The 16,347-nt window shown below is 41.4% G+C and overlaps 1 long non-coding RNA gene across 1 annotated transcript; it reads right to left on the reverse strand.

Annotated features, from left to right (window-relative positions):
• Positions 1-11,411: 11,411 nt before the first annotated feature.
• Positions 11,412-14,362, reverse strand: LOC148676320 (uncharacterized). The gene is made up of 3 exons (XR_015926381.1): positions 14,009-14,362; positions 13,235-13,546; positions 11,412-11,539 (listed from the first exon to the last, which is right to left on the reverse strand). It is a non-coding gene; the product is annotated as an uncharacterized LOC148676320 (long non-coding RNA).
• Between the last annotated feature and the right edge of the window lie 1,985 nt (positions 14,363-16,347).

The following is a 16,347-nucleotide window of genomic DNA, read 5'->3' on the forward strand; positions in this document are numbered from 1 at the left end:
CCAATACATCCCCAGTAAACCGAGAGACTAAAACCCGCTATCGATTTAACATCTGGCTTGCGACATTTCTCAAACTGCTCCAAAGTCAGGCGCAGAGTAAAATGAACCGAATGCCATGATGGACACCACAGTTACCCTTAATACAACTAATATCTAACAATAATAATAAGTAATATTAACAACCCCAAGTGCAGCACGCGTGAACTAAGGAAAAAAAGTAACTCCACAAAACAAATCAAAGATCCTGAACATCCCCACTATAGTTACGGCAAGGTGGAAGTGGGAAGCTGATTTTTAAAACAATTTTTAAAGAAAATCAAAAATAAGAAACAATGACATGTCCCTGCCTAACTTAAACATTGCATGATTTTAAAAGCTTAAACTTTAAAACATAGAACCTCAATTATATTCACCATTGTATTAAAAGTTACAACAAATACAAATTTTAACACAAATGTCATAGTCGACATCCCTCCCCAAGAGGGTGCTCCACTACTCCCGTAATTAGCTCTGCGTGATTGCTGGTATATTCTCCAGGTGTGCCTTGTTTTGTCTCCCTCCATTTATTCCCAGTGCCTCCAGTGGTCAGGGCTCAGCATTAGAGTTTGGATGTCGCGAGGCCCCGCCTATCACCAGGCTGCTGTATGCCTGAGGATCTGATGGCTTTGGACTCATGGACTGTGCACTGACCCTCCTTCAGACCCGCTCGGATTTGGGGGCCAGTTTCCCGAACTGTCACAGTTACTTTGTTGCACTATTAAAACCCTGTGTGTTTTCCCCCCGAATTACGCCCCCTGTTTCCTTCAGCCCTTACCGCTTCGCATAGGGTCTAATGTACGGAGCCAATCCGTAACAAAAAATCCAAAACCCTTTAAAACAGAGACTCTTAACTCTACTTCACACCTGCATGTGAAGATCATGGTGTGCCCAGCAGTTTTTTTATTTGGATTACACTATGAATGAGTCCCTGAGGCATACCATCCAAGGTTTCAAAATTTAAAAAAAATCAAACCTATGGATGAGAGAAACGGGTATCTTTTGAGAAGTTGTGTACTGATTGCAAATAATCTGATTTTGACAAACCTTAAAGAGCTTATTTTGCTTCAAGAATTTAAAATCTGTCTGACTGTATTGCAGCTGTCACGCCCTCTGCAGCCAGGGGGCACTCCTTCTCTGTCCTGTCCCTAGTTTCCGGTCTGCTGTCCTTCCTGTCCCTCTCTTTCCCTTGGGCTATATATTTCTGGGTCTTGCACTCTGTCCTGGCTCAGCATTGATGTTCGGATGTCCTGAGACCCGCCTAGCACCAGGGCGCCCCACGTCCGCTCCCTGAGGGCATAGGTTTCTATACGGCATTCCTGAACTCTTTGCACTAATGAGCCCGGGCCTTTTTCCCGTCTCGTCGCTACGCATATGGGTCTTTTTCCGCTCTCCTGCTCCCCATGGTTAGTCCCTTTGGACGTCCGTGACAGCAGCTTATTTCATTGAACTGTTCGGACACCTACAGAGATACCTGATCTAAATTGAAGGTCTGCTTTTTTCACGTTTTTGTTACGTGAAATGTTTTTGCACTTGATAAACTCCGAGATCCTGACTGATTTGACTTTGTATTTGCCCCATTAAGCTGAAACAGAAAAAGAAGACGTTCTGTAGTTAATCTTTTTGAAATGCGATTCATTATATTATTTGTTAATTATTATTATTGTTAATAATAATAATAATTATTATATTTATTATAAAACCACTAACATTGATACAGGTGCTGCTGCTGTTCATAGCCTCTTATTAATTTAAAATGCGCTGAACTCTGCCACAGGCTTCCCTTTGAATTAGTAACACACGTATCACCTTTGTCTGTCAGGGGGGTCGGGAGCCCAGTACCCCGCTATGAGAACATGAATGTATATTGAACATTTAAATACTGTGATATATAAAATTAATACCCTGATACAACCAGCTGAATACATATACATTTATTAAATTAAATTAAATTAATATTCTTAACGGCGCTCAGAAACGTATTGGTAGCGAATTCTTAAAAAAAGAAGCTTTATATTTCGGAAAAGACATTGTTACACAAGGAAGTGAAACGTGTTACAGGTATGATCAGGAGAAAAAAAAATATTTATTTGTGGCTGCTGCAGTTGCACCCTTTGCAATGGTTAGATAGTAAATTTCTTCAGTTATTTTCCTGCAAGCTAGTCGAAGAAGTAGGTGACTCAAAGCTCGAAGCCCAGTGGGTGCAGCAGCAGCGTTGTCTATTTTGCAATAGACAATGAAACGCTCACAGTTTGTAATGCAGGGTGCTGCGAATGAGGTCCACTTTGATACAGTACAAATAAATGTATTTCCCACAATACTTTAAAACCATACAGCATTACACTGTATGCATGTGGCATGTCTTTGTTTTAAAACTACAGTGCAGAAAACAGTACAGTGTTTATAAAAACAGGACGTTTGATTGCCGATTGCCTTATGTTAAAGCATAACAAACATTGACAAGAGAGGGCATGCTACTGAAAATCCCGTCCCCATCCCCAAGCAAAACTGTATATTTTACATAACAAACACAGCGGTGTGTAACACTCCTAGCCTTTGTGACAAAATGTTAAAGAACTGCGGAGCTTCATTGAATACGTAAAAGTTCATTCCAAACTGAAAAAACTGAAAAAAGACTCAGCATGTGTCCACCATTTTTCTTCATCTTACAGATTGTCCAAGGTCATTCATTATTAATATTATTAATAATATCTTATGTATCGCATTAAAATTGGAACATTTTTACAAGTGTAAATCCACCAGCCCAATTATTTTCTTACCGTTTTATCCAGGACAGGTACCAGTCTCACCCACACTTTTTGGTTACATTTTTTGACTGTCTTCAGAGTGCTTTGACTGATGCTTAAAAATGTAACATAACGCATACTGTGGAGAAAGAGCTATTGAGTACAGAACATCTTTCAACCTGTGAAAAGGTTTGCATATGTAGTTTATTCTTATCTCTGTGAAAACAGGAAATACAGAGGGAGTTTCAGAAATTAAAGAGAGGTCTGGAACACCCTGTCTCACAAAAGGCATTTTAATAAAAAAAGCGAAGGTTGTGAAAACAGTGACAAAACACCCTGAACAAAATACAATTTCAAAATAAAGCAATTTGAAATTATTAGTTGTTATTAATAAATTCATAGTGTTAATAATGATCAGATACGTTATTATAGTTCAGTTTCAGCAGACCTTTTTAATACCGTTTCGGTATTCTCGATTAATTGTCCCACTTGAATGAAGAAGGTATTTTGAATTGACTTGAATTAAACCAGTTGAACTGTTTTTTACTCCCACTGTTGACGGTATTCACGTTTGCCCACTCAATATAACTTAACTTTGAACACGTTGTGATATTTAGAAATACCAAAAAGAAAATCATTATAGTGTGTCCATAATATTTACTATTTTTTTTAAAGGAATCTTTACTTGTTAAAGGAAAATGTGTGCCCTGAGCAGGAATCAAACACAGGCGTCCAGAATACGAGGCAGGTACCAAGGCCATTGAATCAACATGCCACTTCGAAACATGTCCCAGAGCTTAAAGGGACAGGCAAAATGTTTCCAAAGTAATCATGAGTGAATGAGTCAAATTGATGCAGATGTTTACAAAGAAAGAGAACTGCAGTAATACTTTGAGCTATATAAGAAATTCAGGGACTGTTGTGTATTTTTTTAAACTACCACCACCAGCCATATACGGTTTGTATAATATTTTTATATTCTCAAATTGATATAGTTTATGACGTTCAGAGACATTATGCTCCTGTTATTTTTATGCTCAGCTACCAAAATTCCCATTCAGTTGTAAAATTCCATATTAAGCAGTTTTAAACATGCACAGTACAGAGATTAAATGAAGAAATAATTTCACTAATAACTAATGCACCACAAGTGCCACCTGTTGATCATTTTGGCCAGAGAATCACGTACTGCGGTAGCCTGTAGCTCAATTCCCATGGTAATGGGGCTTTACCGTGCATTTTGAATGGCTACATCTGTACCTCCAATAACTAATCCTGCAGATTAATTGTCACATACAGTATAAAAATCATGGGCATATGTTCTCATATTCAAAGCTACTCATACTCAGCACTAGATTGCTGATCAATAACATGAGACATCTTGTTCACAGTATAACATTACCACCTGCTCTGGAGGCTATGCTTAGTTTAGTGCTGTGTGGGTGTCAGAATACATGGGCTATGAATAACCAAAAATGTCAATGACAAGTGCATGCAGACATCAGAGAAGGGAAATTCAAGAGAATAATATTATTCAAAATTCATAAACGTATTTGAAAACTACTGATAAACTACTGATGATCCGATGTGACAAAATGCTTATGCAGACTTCCACCAAACAATAAAAACAGTTAACGGTAACAATATCTTTGAATTACAGGTAAAAACCATACAGATATAAATTCAGACTAAAATATATTTTATCCCATTGCTTGGTCCCATTTTTTTCACATATAATCAATTATATTTCGTACTGCTAGTAATTCCAATCAGCATGCCAGTAATTGTAATTAAGTATGGATTGCACAGTGATTTCATAATGTCTGGCCATTATATTACAATCACAATATAGGTCCAGTAAATCTATTAGATAGATAAATACACATGTAACAGCTAACTAGCTGGGGTTCTGCCAAAGTAATGTTCTTTAAAGTGTGAGCAATGTTCTGCAAGCAGAATAATCAGATGAGAAATGATGACAATATCTTTATTAAGGTTCAAATTATTTTAACAGCAGACTGCAGCAATAGTTAAAATGTAACTACATTTTATAACAAAATTATAAAATTCAGACATATTAGTCAAAAGCATATAGGAACTTTCTCACATTATTCTTATTCACATTTTAAAATAAATCTTGGAGAGCAAAATCCTGTACTGGGGTTTGGTTAGAAATAGATGTCAAAAACATATTCAAATGCAGAGTTAGTTGCCCATGTGTTCTTCAAAATGCATGTCCCAGGCAATAAGTATAAAAGAGATTCATCACCAAAATATTATTTTCTTGAATGGGATTTAAGAGCATTTTGCTTCCTTGCATGAATTTATCATATTAAAAGTTAATTATTTTTTTGTTTAATAAGAGATATAGAGCATTTCTGTTTCCCTTACCTTTCAGCCACAAAATGCTTCAGAGAGATCCTGTACACATAATTATGCAGCTTCTTATAAGATTAGTAATTCACTGTTATCATGGCAGTGCAGACTCATTGTAGAATCTCACTCAGTTTTCCCCTGGCTAATCGTAGATTTCCAGCTCCAGTGGAAAGGCTGTAATTCTTAATTGCTTAAGGGTTTGAATGTATAATTGAATGTATCATCAAACTCTTTTCTTTCCTTTTCATTATTCGTTTTAATGTCTTGTGTTTCTACTGAAAAACATCCTTTCAGGGCAGACCTCCAGGGGAGATCCAAGACTGATATAATCCTATCTGTGTATTTTTTTGCAAACATAAGATTCTTTATTCTGCTTGCAGCAACTATTCCATCACCAGTTTTTGCTTTGACGAACACTGCTTAGAGGGTTTTGATATCCCTTGAATGATTCTGCTCAGAGTGTACTTGAAAAAATTAAGTGCTGTCAGTAGGTCACACACTATGGATTTGATGCTGCAATATCTTGCTCTTAAAACACTTTACATTCCAACTAAATCTCCAGCTTTCACATTGTCATTTAAGAATGACATTAAACAATAGTAATATATTTGTTACAGTTTAAGCACTGGGTATTTTATCTGATTTTCTCTTTAGGCCCAACTATGTGACTGTTTTGTTTTTCAGGACCAGTATTATCATGGACTGAGGCTTCAAAACATGCATTTGATTCCTTATGCAATATGAAAAGACAACAAATGCAGTCAAGCAATATATTAGGTGAGGCATGCATCATTAATATGTTAATATAATTTAAATTAATACATTAAACATTAATACAAAATTTGAGTTAAACTGAAAAAAGGGATTCTAATGCTGTTCTGCAAAGAGTAAATTTCATTATTCAATTTTAAATCAGCATTCCAGGGGAGAACCGTGTCATGGAATTTTATCAAAGAAGAGCCAGATGTCACGACCACCAGCCAGCGGAGATCTACACGTAAGCGAGCCAATCAGCACCAGCAGCGGATTACTACTAACAAGCGCCGCCGCACGAGTTAACTCACCTGCAATTGCTCTACCGTGCGGCACGCCGGGTTATTTATACCATTCGTACCTGATTCCCGTTGCTCGGTATTGAGTTCTCTACTGGTTGCTCAGCCTAGCGTTCTTACCCCTCTTTTGCCTTCCTGGAATTCTGCCTGCACCTTTTGCCTTCGGACTTCGGATCTCGTCTCGCCCCTTGGATTGTTTGCTATCATTGCCTGTTTTGGATTTGACCCTGTAGCTCTCTTTTCGACTTCGATTCTGTCTCACGTTTTGGATTGTTCGCCACCAGTGCCTTTACCGGATCTCGACTTACCTTCGCCTTCAGACTACGACTCAGCTCCTGGATTTGCTCGGTACGTTTACTTACCTCCCTGCGACTCCTGCATCTGCATCGGATCCTTTTCACCTCTACAGAGCAGCGTTACAGAATACCGAGCCGAATTATGGATCCCGCAGACGCACAGACCCTTCGTTCCCTTCTCCCGCAGCAATCCCAAACCATCGCCCAGCTTCAATCTTCTCTCCAACTGCTCACTAACCAAGTCGCCTGGCTTTTTTTCTTCCCCTGTTTCGCCGGCTCCCGCACCGATTCCTACAACGCCTTTTTTACAAACACCTGCTCCAACCACCGCGGCCCCGCCCACCACTCCCTCAACTTTACCATTTGTACTCCTGGAGAAGTATGACGGCAATCCTGCAGGCTGCAGGGGCTTTATTGCCCAGTGCTCCCTGGCTTTTCAGCTGCAGCCTGAGCGTTTTTCTACTTCTCGACAGAGGATCGGATTCGCACTTTCCTTGCTCACAGGCAAAGCATTGGATTGGGCTGCAGTATTGCTTGCTAGAGGAGATCAGCTGTTCTCTGACTTTCAGCTTTTTGCTGACCGTCTCCAGGCGCGTTTTTCTCAAAGCAACCCGGATTTGACTTGCCTTCGGCTTTCCTCTCTTCGCCAGGGCGACAGACCACTGCAAGATTATGTGGCTGAATTCCAAGCCCTCGCCACGGAGTCTGCCTGGAACCCGGAAGCTTTGGTTTGCCTCTTCGCTAAGGGTCTCTCGGAGGATCTAAAGGACCACCTGGTGCTCATGTCCTTACCAACCTGGTCTCTAGAGGCGGCTATCGCTGCGGTAGTTGAATTGGACACTCGCATTCGGCTGCGGAGAGCGGAGAGACACCCAGGAAGCAGACCTGTGCGCCCCATGGGTCCTCCCCTCGTGACGCCCACCCTGCCACATGCACCCCTGTCCTTGGAGGAAAAGGAAAGGCGCCGTCAGGAGGGGCTGTGTCTGTACTGCTCTGCGTCGGGTCACCTGCTCGCTACTTGTCCTTTGAGACCCCCACATCCACCTCGAGCTCCCCCACTGCCTACTGTTAGTGTCAGTAGTGCTGTTTTTTCACAATCCTCTTCAGGGCCTTTATTCCCAGCTGAGATTTCCTGGATGGACACGCACCTTCAGGGGCAGCTGGGAATTTTATGGATGCCTCTTTTGCTAAGAAGTGGGATATTCCTCTTGCTCCGCTTTCACCCCCTATCTGCATTCAAACGTTGGATGGGTCACCGATCGCTCCTGGACGTATTTCCTGGCAGACCATTCCCCTATCCCTTACTGTTGGTGCCACTCACGTGGAGGACATTTCACTCCTTCTCCTGGACTCCCCTGCTTACCCTGTGATCCTGGGCCTTCCCTGGCTCAAAAAGCATGATGCCCCCATCTCCTGGGCCAAGAATGAGATCATTGCCTGGAGCCATGCCTGTCGTGACAACTGTTGTCGTCCTCCACTCAAGGTTGCTGCTTCAGTAAACCTCTTGGAAGAACACTCTATTATTCCCCCCCAATATGCACATTTGAAGCAAGCCTTTGACAAACAGAAAGCTCTATCGCTCCCCCCTCACCGCACCTATGACTGTGCAATAGATTTGCTTCCAGGAGCACTCCCACCCAAAGGACGGATCTACCCGCTCACTCAGACAGAGAATGAAGCCCTGCAGGATTATATCAAGGAGGCCCTGAATTCTGGTTTTATTCGTCCCTCCTCGTCCCCAGCCTGTGCTGGGTTCTTCTTCATAGGGAAGAAGGACGGCTCCTTGAGGCCGTGTATTGATTACAGAGGCCTGAACTCCATTACAGTCAAACATCCCTACCCCTTGCCTTTAATCCCAGCCGCTCTGGAGTCCCTACGTGGAGCCTCCATTTTCTCAAAACTAGATCTACGGGGGGCTTATAATTTAATCAGGATCCGTGAAGGGGATGAGTGGAAGACGGCCTTTATGACCACGCAAGGCCACTATGAATATCAGGTGATGCCTTTTGGACTCGCTAATGCCCCGGCAGTCTTCCAATCCTTCATAAATGACATCTTTAGGGACATTATTGGAAAATTTGTCTTGGTATACTTGGATGACATCCTCATTTTTTCCACCGACCCTCAGGAACATGTCCATCACGTCCAGGAGGTCTTGTCCAGACTCATCGACAACCAGCTCTACGCCAACCTTGAGAAATGCATTTTTCATGCTTCTAAGATTCACTTTCTGGGCTACATTATTTCTCCTCTTGGAGTCGAGATGGACTCAGCCAAGGTGGCAGCTATCAATGATTGGCCTGTGCCACGTAATTTGAAGCAAATCCAACGCTTTCTAGGTTTTGCCAACTTCTACAGGCGATTCATCCGGAACTTTAGCTCCGTGGTGGCGCCCATTACGGCTCTGACCCGCAACCGTCCTAGTCGGGGTAAATGGAATCCGGAGGCTAACCAGGCATTCCTGCGCTTGAAACGTCTCTTTAGCTCCGCTCCTCTCCTACGGCATCCGGATCCCTCCCGGCCTTTCATTGTTGAAGTTGACGCCTCTGCCCATGGGGTTGGTGCAGTCCTCTCCCAGCGCCTCGAAGAGGATCGCCTCCCTCATCCATGTGCTTTCTTTTCCAAGAAGCTCTCTCCTGCTGAGGTTAACTATGATGTGGGCAATCGGGAACTCCTAGCTATCAAGCTGGCCCTCGAGGAATGGAGACACTGGCTGGAGGGGGCTCAGCACCCCTTTGTCATTATCACGGACCATAAAAACCTGTCCTATATTCAATCTGCCAAGTGCCTCAACTCGCGTCAGGCCCGTTGGTCACTTTTCTTTTCTCGATTCAATTTTGTTATCACTTACACTCCTGGCTCCAAGAATGGGAGGGCTGATGCACTCTCTCGGCTCCATGACCCCCCAGACCTGGATGACACACCTGAACCAATCATCTCTCCTAACAGAATCGTGGCAGCGATTCATTGCTCCATTGAAGATCAGGTCAGGCGTGCCCTCAACGGAACTACAGTTCCTCTGTGCTGCCCCCCGGATAAGCTTTTCGTCCCGAACAACTTACGTTCTGCGGTTTTGCAGTGGGGACATGATTCCCGGTTTGCCGGCCACCCGGGATGCAGACGCACTCTGGACCTCCTCACCAGGGACTTTTGGTGGCCTTCCATGCGATCTGATGCAGCAGAGTACGTCCGGGCTTGCCCGGTCTGTGCCAGGAGCAAGACTCCGCGCTCTAGGAAGGCTGGCCTCCTTCACCCGCTTCCAATCCCACACCGCCCTTGGTCCCTTCCGGATTCGTTTCCGGATCACCCCGGTTACCTTCCGCCTTGCTCTCCCCCTTACCCTCAGAATCCACCCCTCATTTCATGTCTCCCTCCTGAAACCTGTTTACCGCTCGCCCCTTGCGGCTCCCCAACATCGCCCGCCACCTCCTCGTCGCATTCAGGGGCGCCCGGCTTATACGGTCCACAAGATCATTGACTCCAGATGGAACCGCGGTACCCTTCAGTATTAAGTCGACTGGGAGGGTTTTGGTGCCGAGGAGAGATCTTGGGTTCCAGAGAAGGATATTTTGGACCCTACACTAATCAGTGACTTTCACAGGGACTATCCTAATCGGCCGTCTCGGGCGTCGGGAGCCTCCCGTGAAGGGGGGGGTACTGTCACGACCACCAGCCAGCGGAGATCTACACGTAAGTGAGCCAATCAGCACCAGCAGCGGATTACTACTAACAAGCGCCGCCGCACGAGTTAACACACCTGCAATTGCTCTACCGTGCGGCACGCCGGGTTATTTATACCATTCGTACCTGATTCCCGTTGCTCGGTATTGAGTTCTCTACTGGTTGCTCAGCCTAGCGTTCTTACCCCTCTTTTGCCTTCCTGGAATTCTGCCTGCACCTTTTGCCTTCGGACTTCGGATCTCGTCTCGCCCCTTGGATTGTTTGCTATCATTGCTTGTTTTGGATTTGACCCTGTAGCTCTCTTTTCGACTTCGATTCTGTCTCACGTTTTGGATTGTTCGCCACCAGTGCCTTTACCGGATCTCGACTTACCTTCGCCTTCAGACTACGACTCAGCTCCTGGATTTGCTCGGTACGTTTACTTACCTCCCTGCGACTCCTGCATCTGCATCGGATCCTTTTCACCTCTACAGAGCAGCGTTACACCAGAAGAGGTGTTCTCATTCATTCAGTAGGACATTTATTCATACTGCAATATGGGAACAGCATCCTTCTGACTGTGCAGACAGTGGAAGCAGATTCAAAGCGCGTCGGGAGGGTGCCTTGTTTTATATCTTTTGCTGATACAACACTTCAAGGATAGGCGAAGGAGTAATTTTCCATTCATTATAGGTTTCTGCTTTAAGCAAAGAAAGAGAGTAGTTACGCAAAAAACTACCTTTTTCATGCGGCAGAGATAAACGTTATTAAAACATCCCATGCCCTTGACTCGCTGGGTGCAATCTCACTTTGTTCTAAGAATCCAGTTGCTTCTGCAGCACAGCTCTGCCCGTAAACAACATTTTTAGGATAAAACACTTTCTCTCAGTAACTTTCCATTACAACCAATTATCGTTAATATTGAACAATTGAGAATAGGGTTCTGTTGCGGATGGGTTTACAGAGCAGATGGAGTAGGACCCTGTTCCAGTTCAGGAGGCGAGACAGCAGCCAAAACAAAGTCGCAATCCAAAGAGTTGTCGAAAACGGGAGTCAGAAGTCCTTTATCTTGGAATGTCCGAACGTCAGGCCAGATCCAAGGTGAGTAGTTCAAAATGTGAAAGATCAGGAGCCGTGTAGACTGAGAGAGAACACCAAAGCAGGTAGAAAGCTCAAAAGGAATACTGCTTAAATACTTTAATAGGGTGGAGTGATTGAGCAAGGTGGTAGGTGAATTTCTAACCTGCTTTTATATTTCTCTTGAAAATTATGGCTAAAATCAATGCAACACTTATAACTCCAGCAGAAGCATATATCCTCCATCGTGCATCCGAACTGGTTTCACTGGATACTATTCCATCACTTTCATTACCTGAAGAAATAAAAAGTAGAGTCAAGGCACCTAACTCTTATTTTGTAGATGAATTCACAAACCATAAGATGTTACTGCAATTGTAGAAACACTCTATGGTTATTGGACACTTGAGCGCTAAAAGATTGAGAAAGTGAAATGTTAAGGGTTGGATTTGACTCAAATTTGAGTAGCTTGGACCGAAGTCTTAAACCAGGGGTATCCAAACTATGGCCCGCGGGCCAGTTGCAGACCGCCACTGTTACTGAAACGGCCCACGAGAACTATAATTAGATTTGGCCCAGTATGAAGTAAAATATGCAGTTCCTATTTTGAACATTAGGTGTCGCCATCGGATAAAATCAAATCTCAAAACTTTATTTCTGTACCTTAAGGTTAGCAAGCTTTTCAAAATCGCAGAACCAAAGAATCGAAAAATTGACAGCGAATGCAGGAGATTCCAGCCACGCTGATAAAATGAATACTTTTCCCCCAAGTTCAGAGGCAAGTGTGTCTGTGATGTGCTCCGAATCTCCACAACAACACTCACACCTGACTCAATAGCGATTCTGCAGTCCAAGGCACAGCATCACTGTTCCCATTAGTAGAGTCATCACTAGTGACTAAACTTTGTGAAATCTTACAGTTATATAAAAATGAGATAATATTATTATTTATATAGGTCATTTCAAGCTTACAGTACGAAATGCATAAAAACTCACCTATTACGGTGGTATCCTTAATTAAAAGGCAATTTGGTTATTGGAATGCACTTATATCGGGTATTATTTGTTTATTTTTATTATTAGGGGTAGCCTGTGGCCCGCCACTCCATATTTTGTTTTATATCTGGCCCACAATAAAAAAATTTGGACACCCTTGTCTTAAACCATCCAAGACTTTTCACGTGTTTCTGCCTGTGGGGAAGGAAGCCAGCCATGTTAATCTAACTCAGTGAACATGTGGACAGCAGAGTTGAATGGGTGTATATAATGTACACTCACTTCAATTTCAGATTTCAAAAGTGATTTTTTATTTGTTTCTTAATTTGCTTTTCTTTGAACACAGGAAGGAAACCACCTTGAATGATACAAACCAAGTCGTGAACAGATCTGATGAATACTTTTTTGTACCACATACTGCCTGTATTGTTGGCCTATAAACAGTCACTCATGTCAATGTGTCGCTTTGTAATATCTTCTTCTAAATATGTCTTGATTAAGCACTGAATTCTTTTGTCAGTTACAGACTGAGATTACACTTTTTGAATTTTGTTAAAATCTTTACCCATAATTGTGCACTTGTCTTTAACTTGCTATGAACATTTTTTACACACAAGGTACTACAGTAGGTAGGACAGGGTAGTTAAATAAAAGGTTTTGTGATGTACACTGATGACACAGTGTAGCTGAGTATACAGTTCCAGGCCGAGGAGTCTAAGGGGTCAAAGCAGTGGGTCTCCTTTCTGCATTCAGGTAGTGCAGCCAGACAAAAAAATACAACAGTGTTTGTGTGTTATTGTTAACTTTGTAAGTCCCATCCATATGCTCTGCTGCATTCATCTAAACTAAATTTTATTTAATTAGAGTCTCCATTGTTTTCTCATTGGTAATGAATGTGACTTTAGAAAATGATGCGCTGTTTATAAAGAACAAAAAACACATACCACACACAGAGTATTTGGTATTGTCAAGTGTCAGCAATCTTTTTACTCACCCTGTGCAGCTACGTTAAAATGCATCGTATGCATCCCATTAGGCTCAACAATCTCACACCTGTAACTCCCTTCATCAGAACTCTGAAAGTGTGATATGTGAAGAAAGTGACTGTCGTGCTTCTTCATTATTGTTATTCTGGAATCACCACACCTGCTGTTTACAGTATTGTTATCATACTGTAAAGTCACCAAACACCCAGTCCTGCTGGTCCTGTTGAATTCCCATTTTTCATACACTACTTCCTTAACTGTCCAGTTCAAACATTGTAGAGACACATCCGTCCCCGTGATAAAACTTACATGCTGAGTTTCTGTAAAAAATAATTTAAACATTGTTATCGAAAAAGAGTATTGTGACATAATTAAATGCACTTCTCTGTTGTGTAAAGTATAGAGTATAAATGGCAAGGACACTTGAATTGTGACCAAAATAGAAATAATGAGAAATAATAAATAAACATCTAAATATAATTATCAGTGTAGTTCCAGTGTTCCTTCTGGACATTTAAGGGAGCACATTTTAATAATTGTGTCTTTTGGCAAGATTTTCCTTTGAGTTTAAATTAACAGTGCTTGCATCATTCTAAATTAAGAAGTTCCTTTTATGTTTCACCAAGTTCTGCCATATTGTGCTATGCAAAGATATGAGCATGACCAAGGGCAGTGATAAAAACCATCCAGCTCTGTCTGCTCTTAACAGCAATGATAAGGCTACAACCTTCCTACAGATATTTTCTGTTGTTACTATTTACTGGAGCTGTTGTTTCTCTTACCTTGAGTTTGAATTTGTCTCAGCAGTAGAACAAAAGCACAGACAACTGTGTCCACTTGCATGCTGTTTGACTGCAGAATTAAAAGAGATATACAGTTTACAGCAGGAGCTCATACCCCTGCACAGGGCTACTGCACAGGCAAGTCACAGTGTCACCTCAGTGCTTCTGCATCGCCGGACTCTATTAAAGTGAATGTAAGCCAGCAGACAGAATAGAAATTTGAATGTCCTGCTCAAGGAAACTGTGGTTCTCACTTTACGTAACCTCTAATAGCCTAATGCTTCAGGTTTGCTCAGACGTTTGACTGTGTGCCCACAAAAGACAAAAACAAAGGTAGTACACAGTTTTCTGTACTGTGCTTCAGAACAAAACAAGAAATGAAAGCAACTGTGTTAGAAACAGAAGCTACCATCATTCTGATAAATTGCCACCCCCAGAAGAAGCATTTTCCATTGTTTTCTCATTTGGGTTGGGTCTCTGTAATTTTAATTTCCACGGGTATCACCTTCCATAAATTAAAGCATCATTTAAAGTGAAAGCGGCCTCAGATTTGTCTCCAGTACGAACTGTGACTCTCTTCCATGTGTTGTAGATGTGTAGCAATATTCACAAATCAAGAGTAAAAAGAAAAAGAGTACAGATAATTTTATTTTTAGAGGCATAACCAAAGGTTTGGTGAAGCTCACAGGAAAATTCAAACAAAATTTACAGGACGGTTAGGTTCATGTTCAATGTACTTCTGAGTTGATCACTATTGTTCAGTATTATTGCTTAAGGCATTAATGGTAACCCACTACTGACGTGGTCTTGTCCTGCTTAGTTGCTGAGATCTATAAAGATCAGGCTGTACGATGATAATGCTCCGACCTAATAAGTTGTAGAGTAAGGGAACATAGTGAGGGAGTTTAAAGATGAAGGTATAAGATAAAGGTGTCTCTTTGCACTGGATTCATCAGAACTCCCATGTGCTCTCAAAGCTTCATTGGGCCTGGTGGTGGCAGGTGATGGTATCCCTTTCAGCAGAAAGTTTGGCAAAAATGTAATCTTCCTCAATGCTCTCCAGCTGGGCCAATTTAAATGTTAGGTCAATACTTCAATACTGTCTCATTTCAGCTTCTTGCAGTCCTGTTGGATGCCCATCTCTTCTTGTATGCAGAAGACATCAGAGAAGATGAGGTCAGTGTTGAGACACTGAGGCCATCTGCAATAAAATCCCCCAGTGGAGTGCATCACTATACCAAAACAGTGAGTTAACAGGTTTGAGTTCCAGGTTCCACTGCGAAATGAATTGCACACTGTAGGTTCTAGCATAAGCAGGACACATCACTGGACGTCAGCACAAGGTCTTTATCAAAATACAGATCTTTTTTTAGAATATCAATAAATATTTGTGGCACAAATCTGTGTACATTGGTGTACATTAAGTCATTCATTGTTATTTTTCTTCTTTTCTCTGAATGACTAAAGGACTAAAGGACTAAAGGCCATGTTCAAAACACCTTGACATTGCATACAATATTCATCATCATCACGTCCTCTAACTGAAAAACACAATTATCTATGTAAATAACTATGCACATATACCCACCAAAGAAAAGAATGCTGAAAATGTATCTTCACATAATTACTGTTTTCCAGCAATTAACAAAAATAATAGCTAAATACTATGAACGGAACCTAATAAATCTTCATCAATGTGTTAACACCTCTAATTTTACACTCATTTTATAAATATTTAATGTTGTTCTGATCTAGACACGGGCATTTCTCTGAGTAATACTAACAACTATAAAATGTTTTAATGTCAGAAAAGTACCCATTTGCATTAAACAATCATATCAAGAAATGAACTAAAATTCCTTTTTTTTCCAAGTTATGATGCTTCTCGTTTTCTATTCTAAACTGTGTTTTTTCATACAACCATCATTTTTATGTGCTATTAGTCTGATTTCATTATATTTATTTGGAAAATAAATAAAATCTACTTTTTAACATAAAAATTGAAAAATAATTTTCATTAACAATAGTAGTACATCTACTATAATTAAAGACTGAATGTAAAAATGATTTTCCTGAGTAATTATTTAAAGCAGTCTGTGCAGCTCACATACTCTCCAAGTTTCAAACTGTGTCTTCAGTGGTAAACTCAGAAGGAAACAGTCACTGACTTCAGTAATCAAATCAGGAACTGTTCCAAATTTCTTCAGTAGCTCCAAAAACAAAAACAAGCTACTATTCATCCTTATTCCGAGAGTTTGTAAGTGTAAAGTTTCCCGTGTTCTAATTTTTGTGAGTTTAATTTTAGTGATGAGCTGCTATACCATCTTACTTTTTGTATC

The sequence above is a fragment of the Lepisosteus platostomus genome, chromosome 2 (genome assembly GCF_059453375.1).
Source record: "Lepisosteus platostomus isolate fLepPlt1 chromosome 2, fLepPlt1.hap1, whole genome shotgun sequence".
Taxonomy (NCBI): Eukaryota; Metazoa; Chordata; class Actinopteri; order Semionotiformes; family Lepisosteidae; genus Lepisosteus; species Lepisosteus platostomus.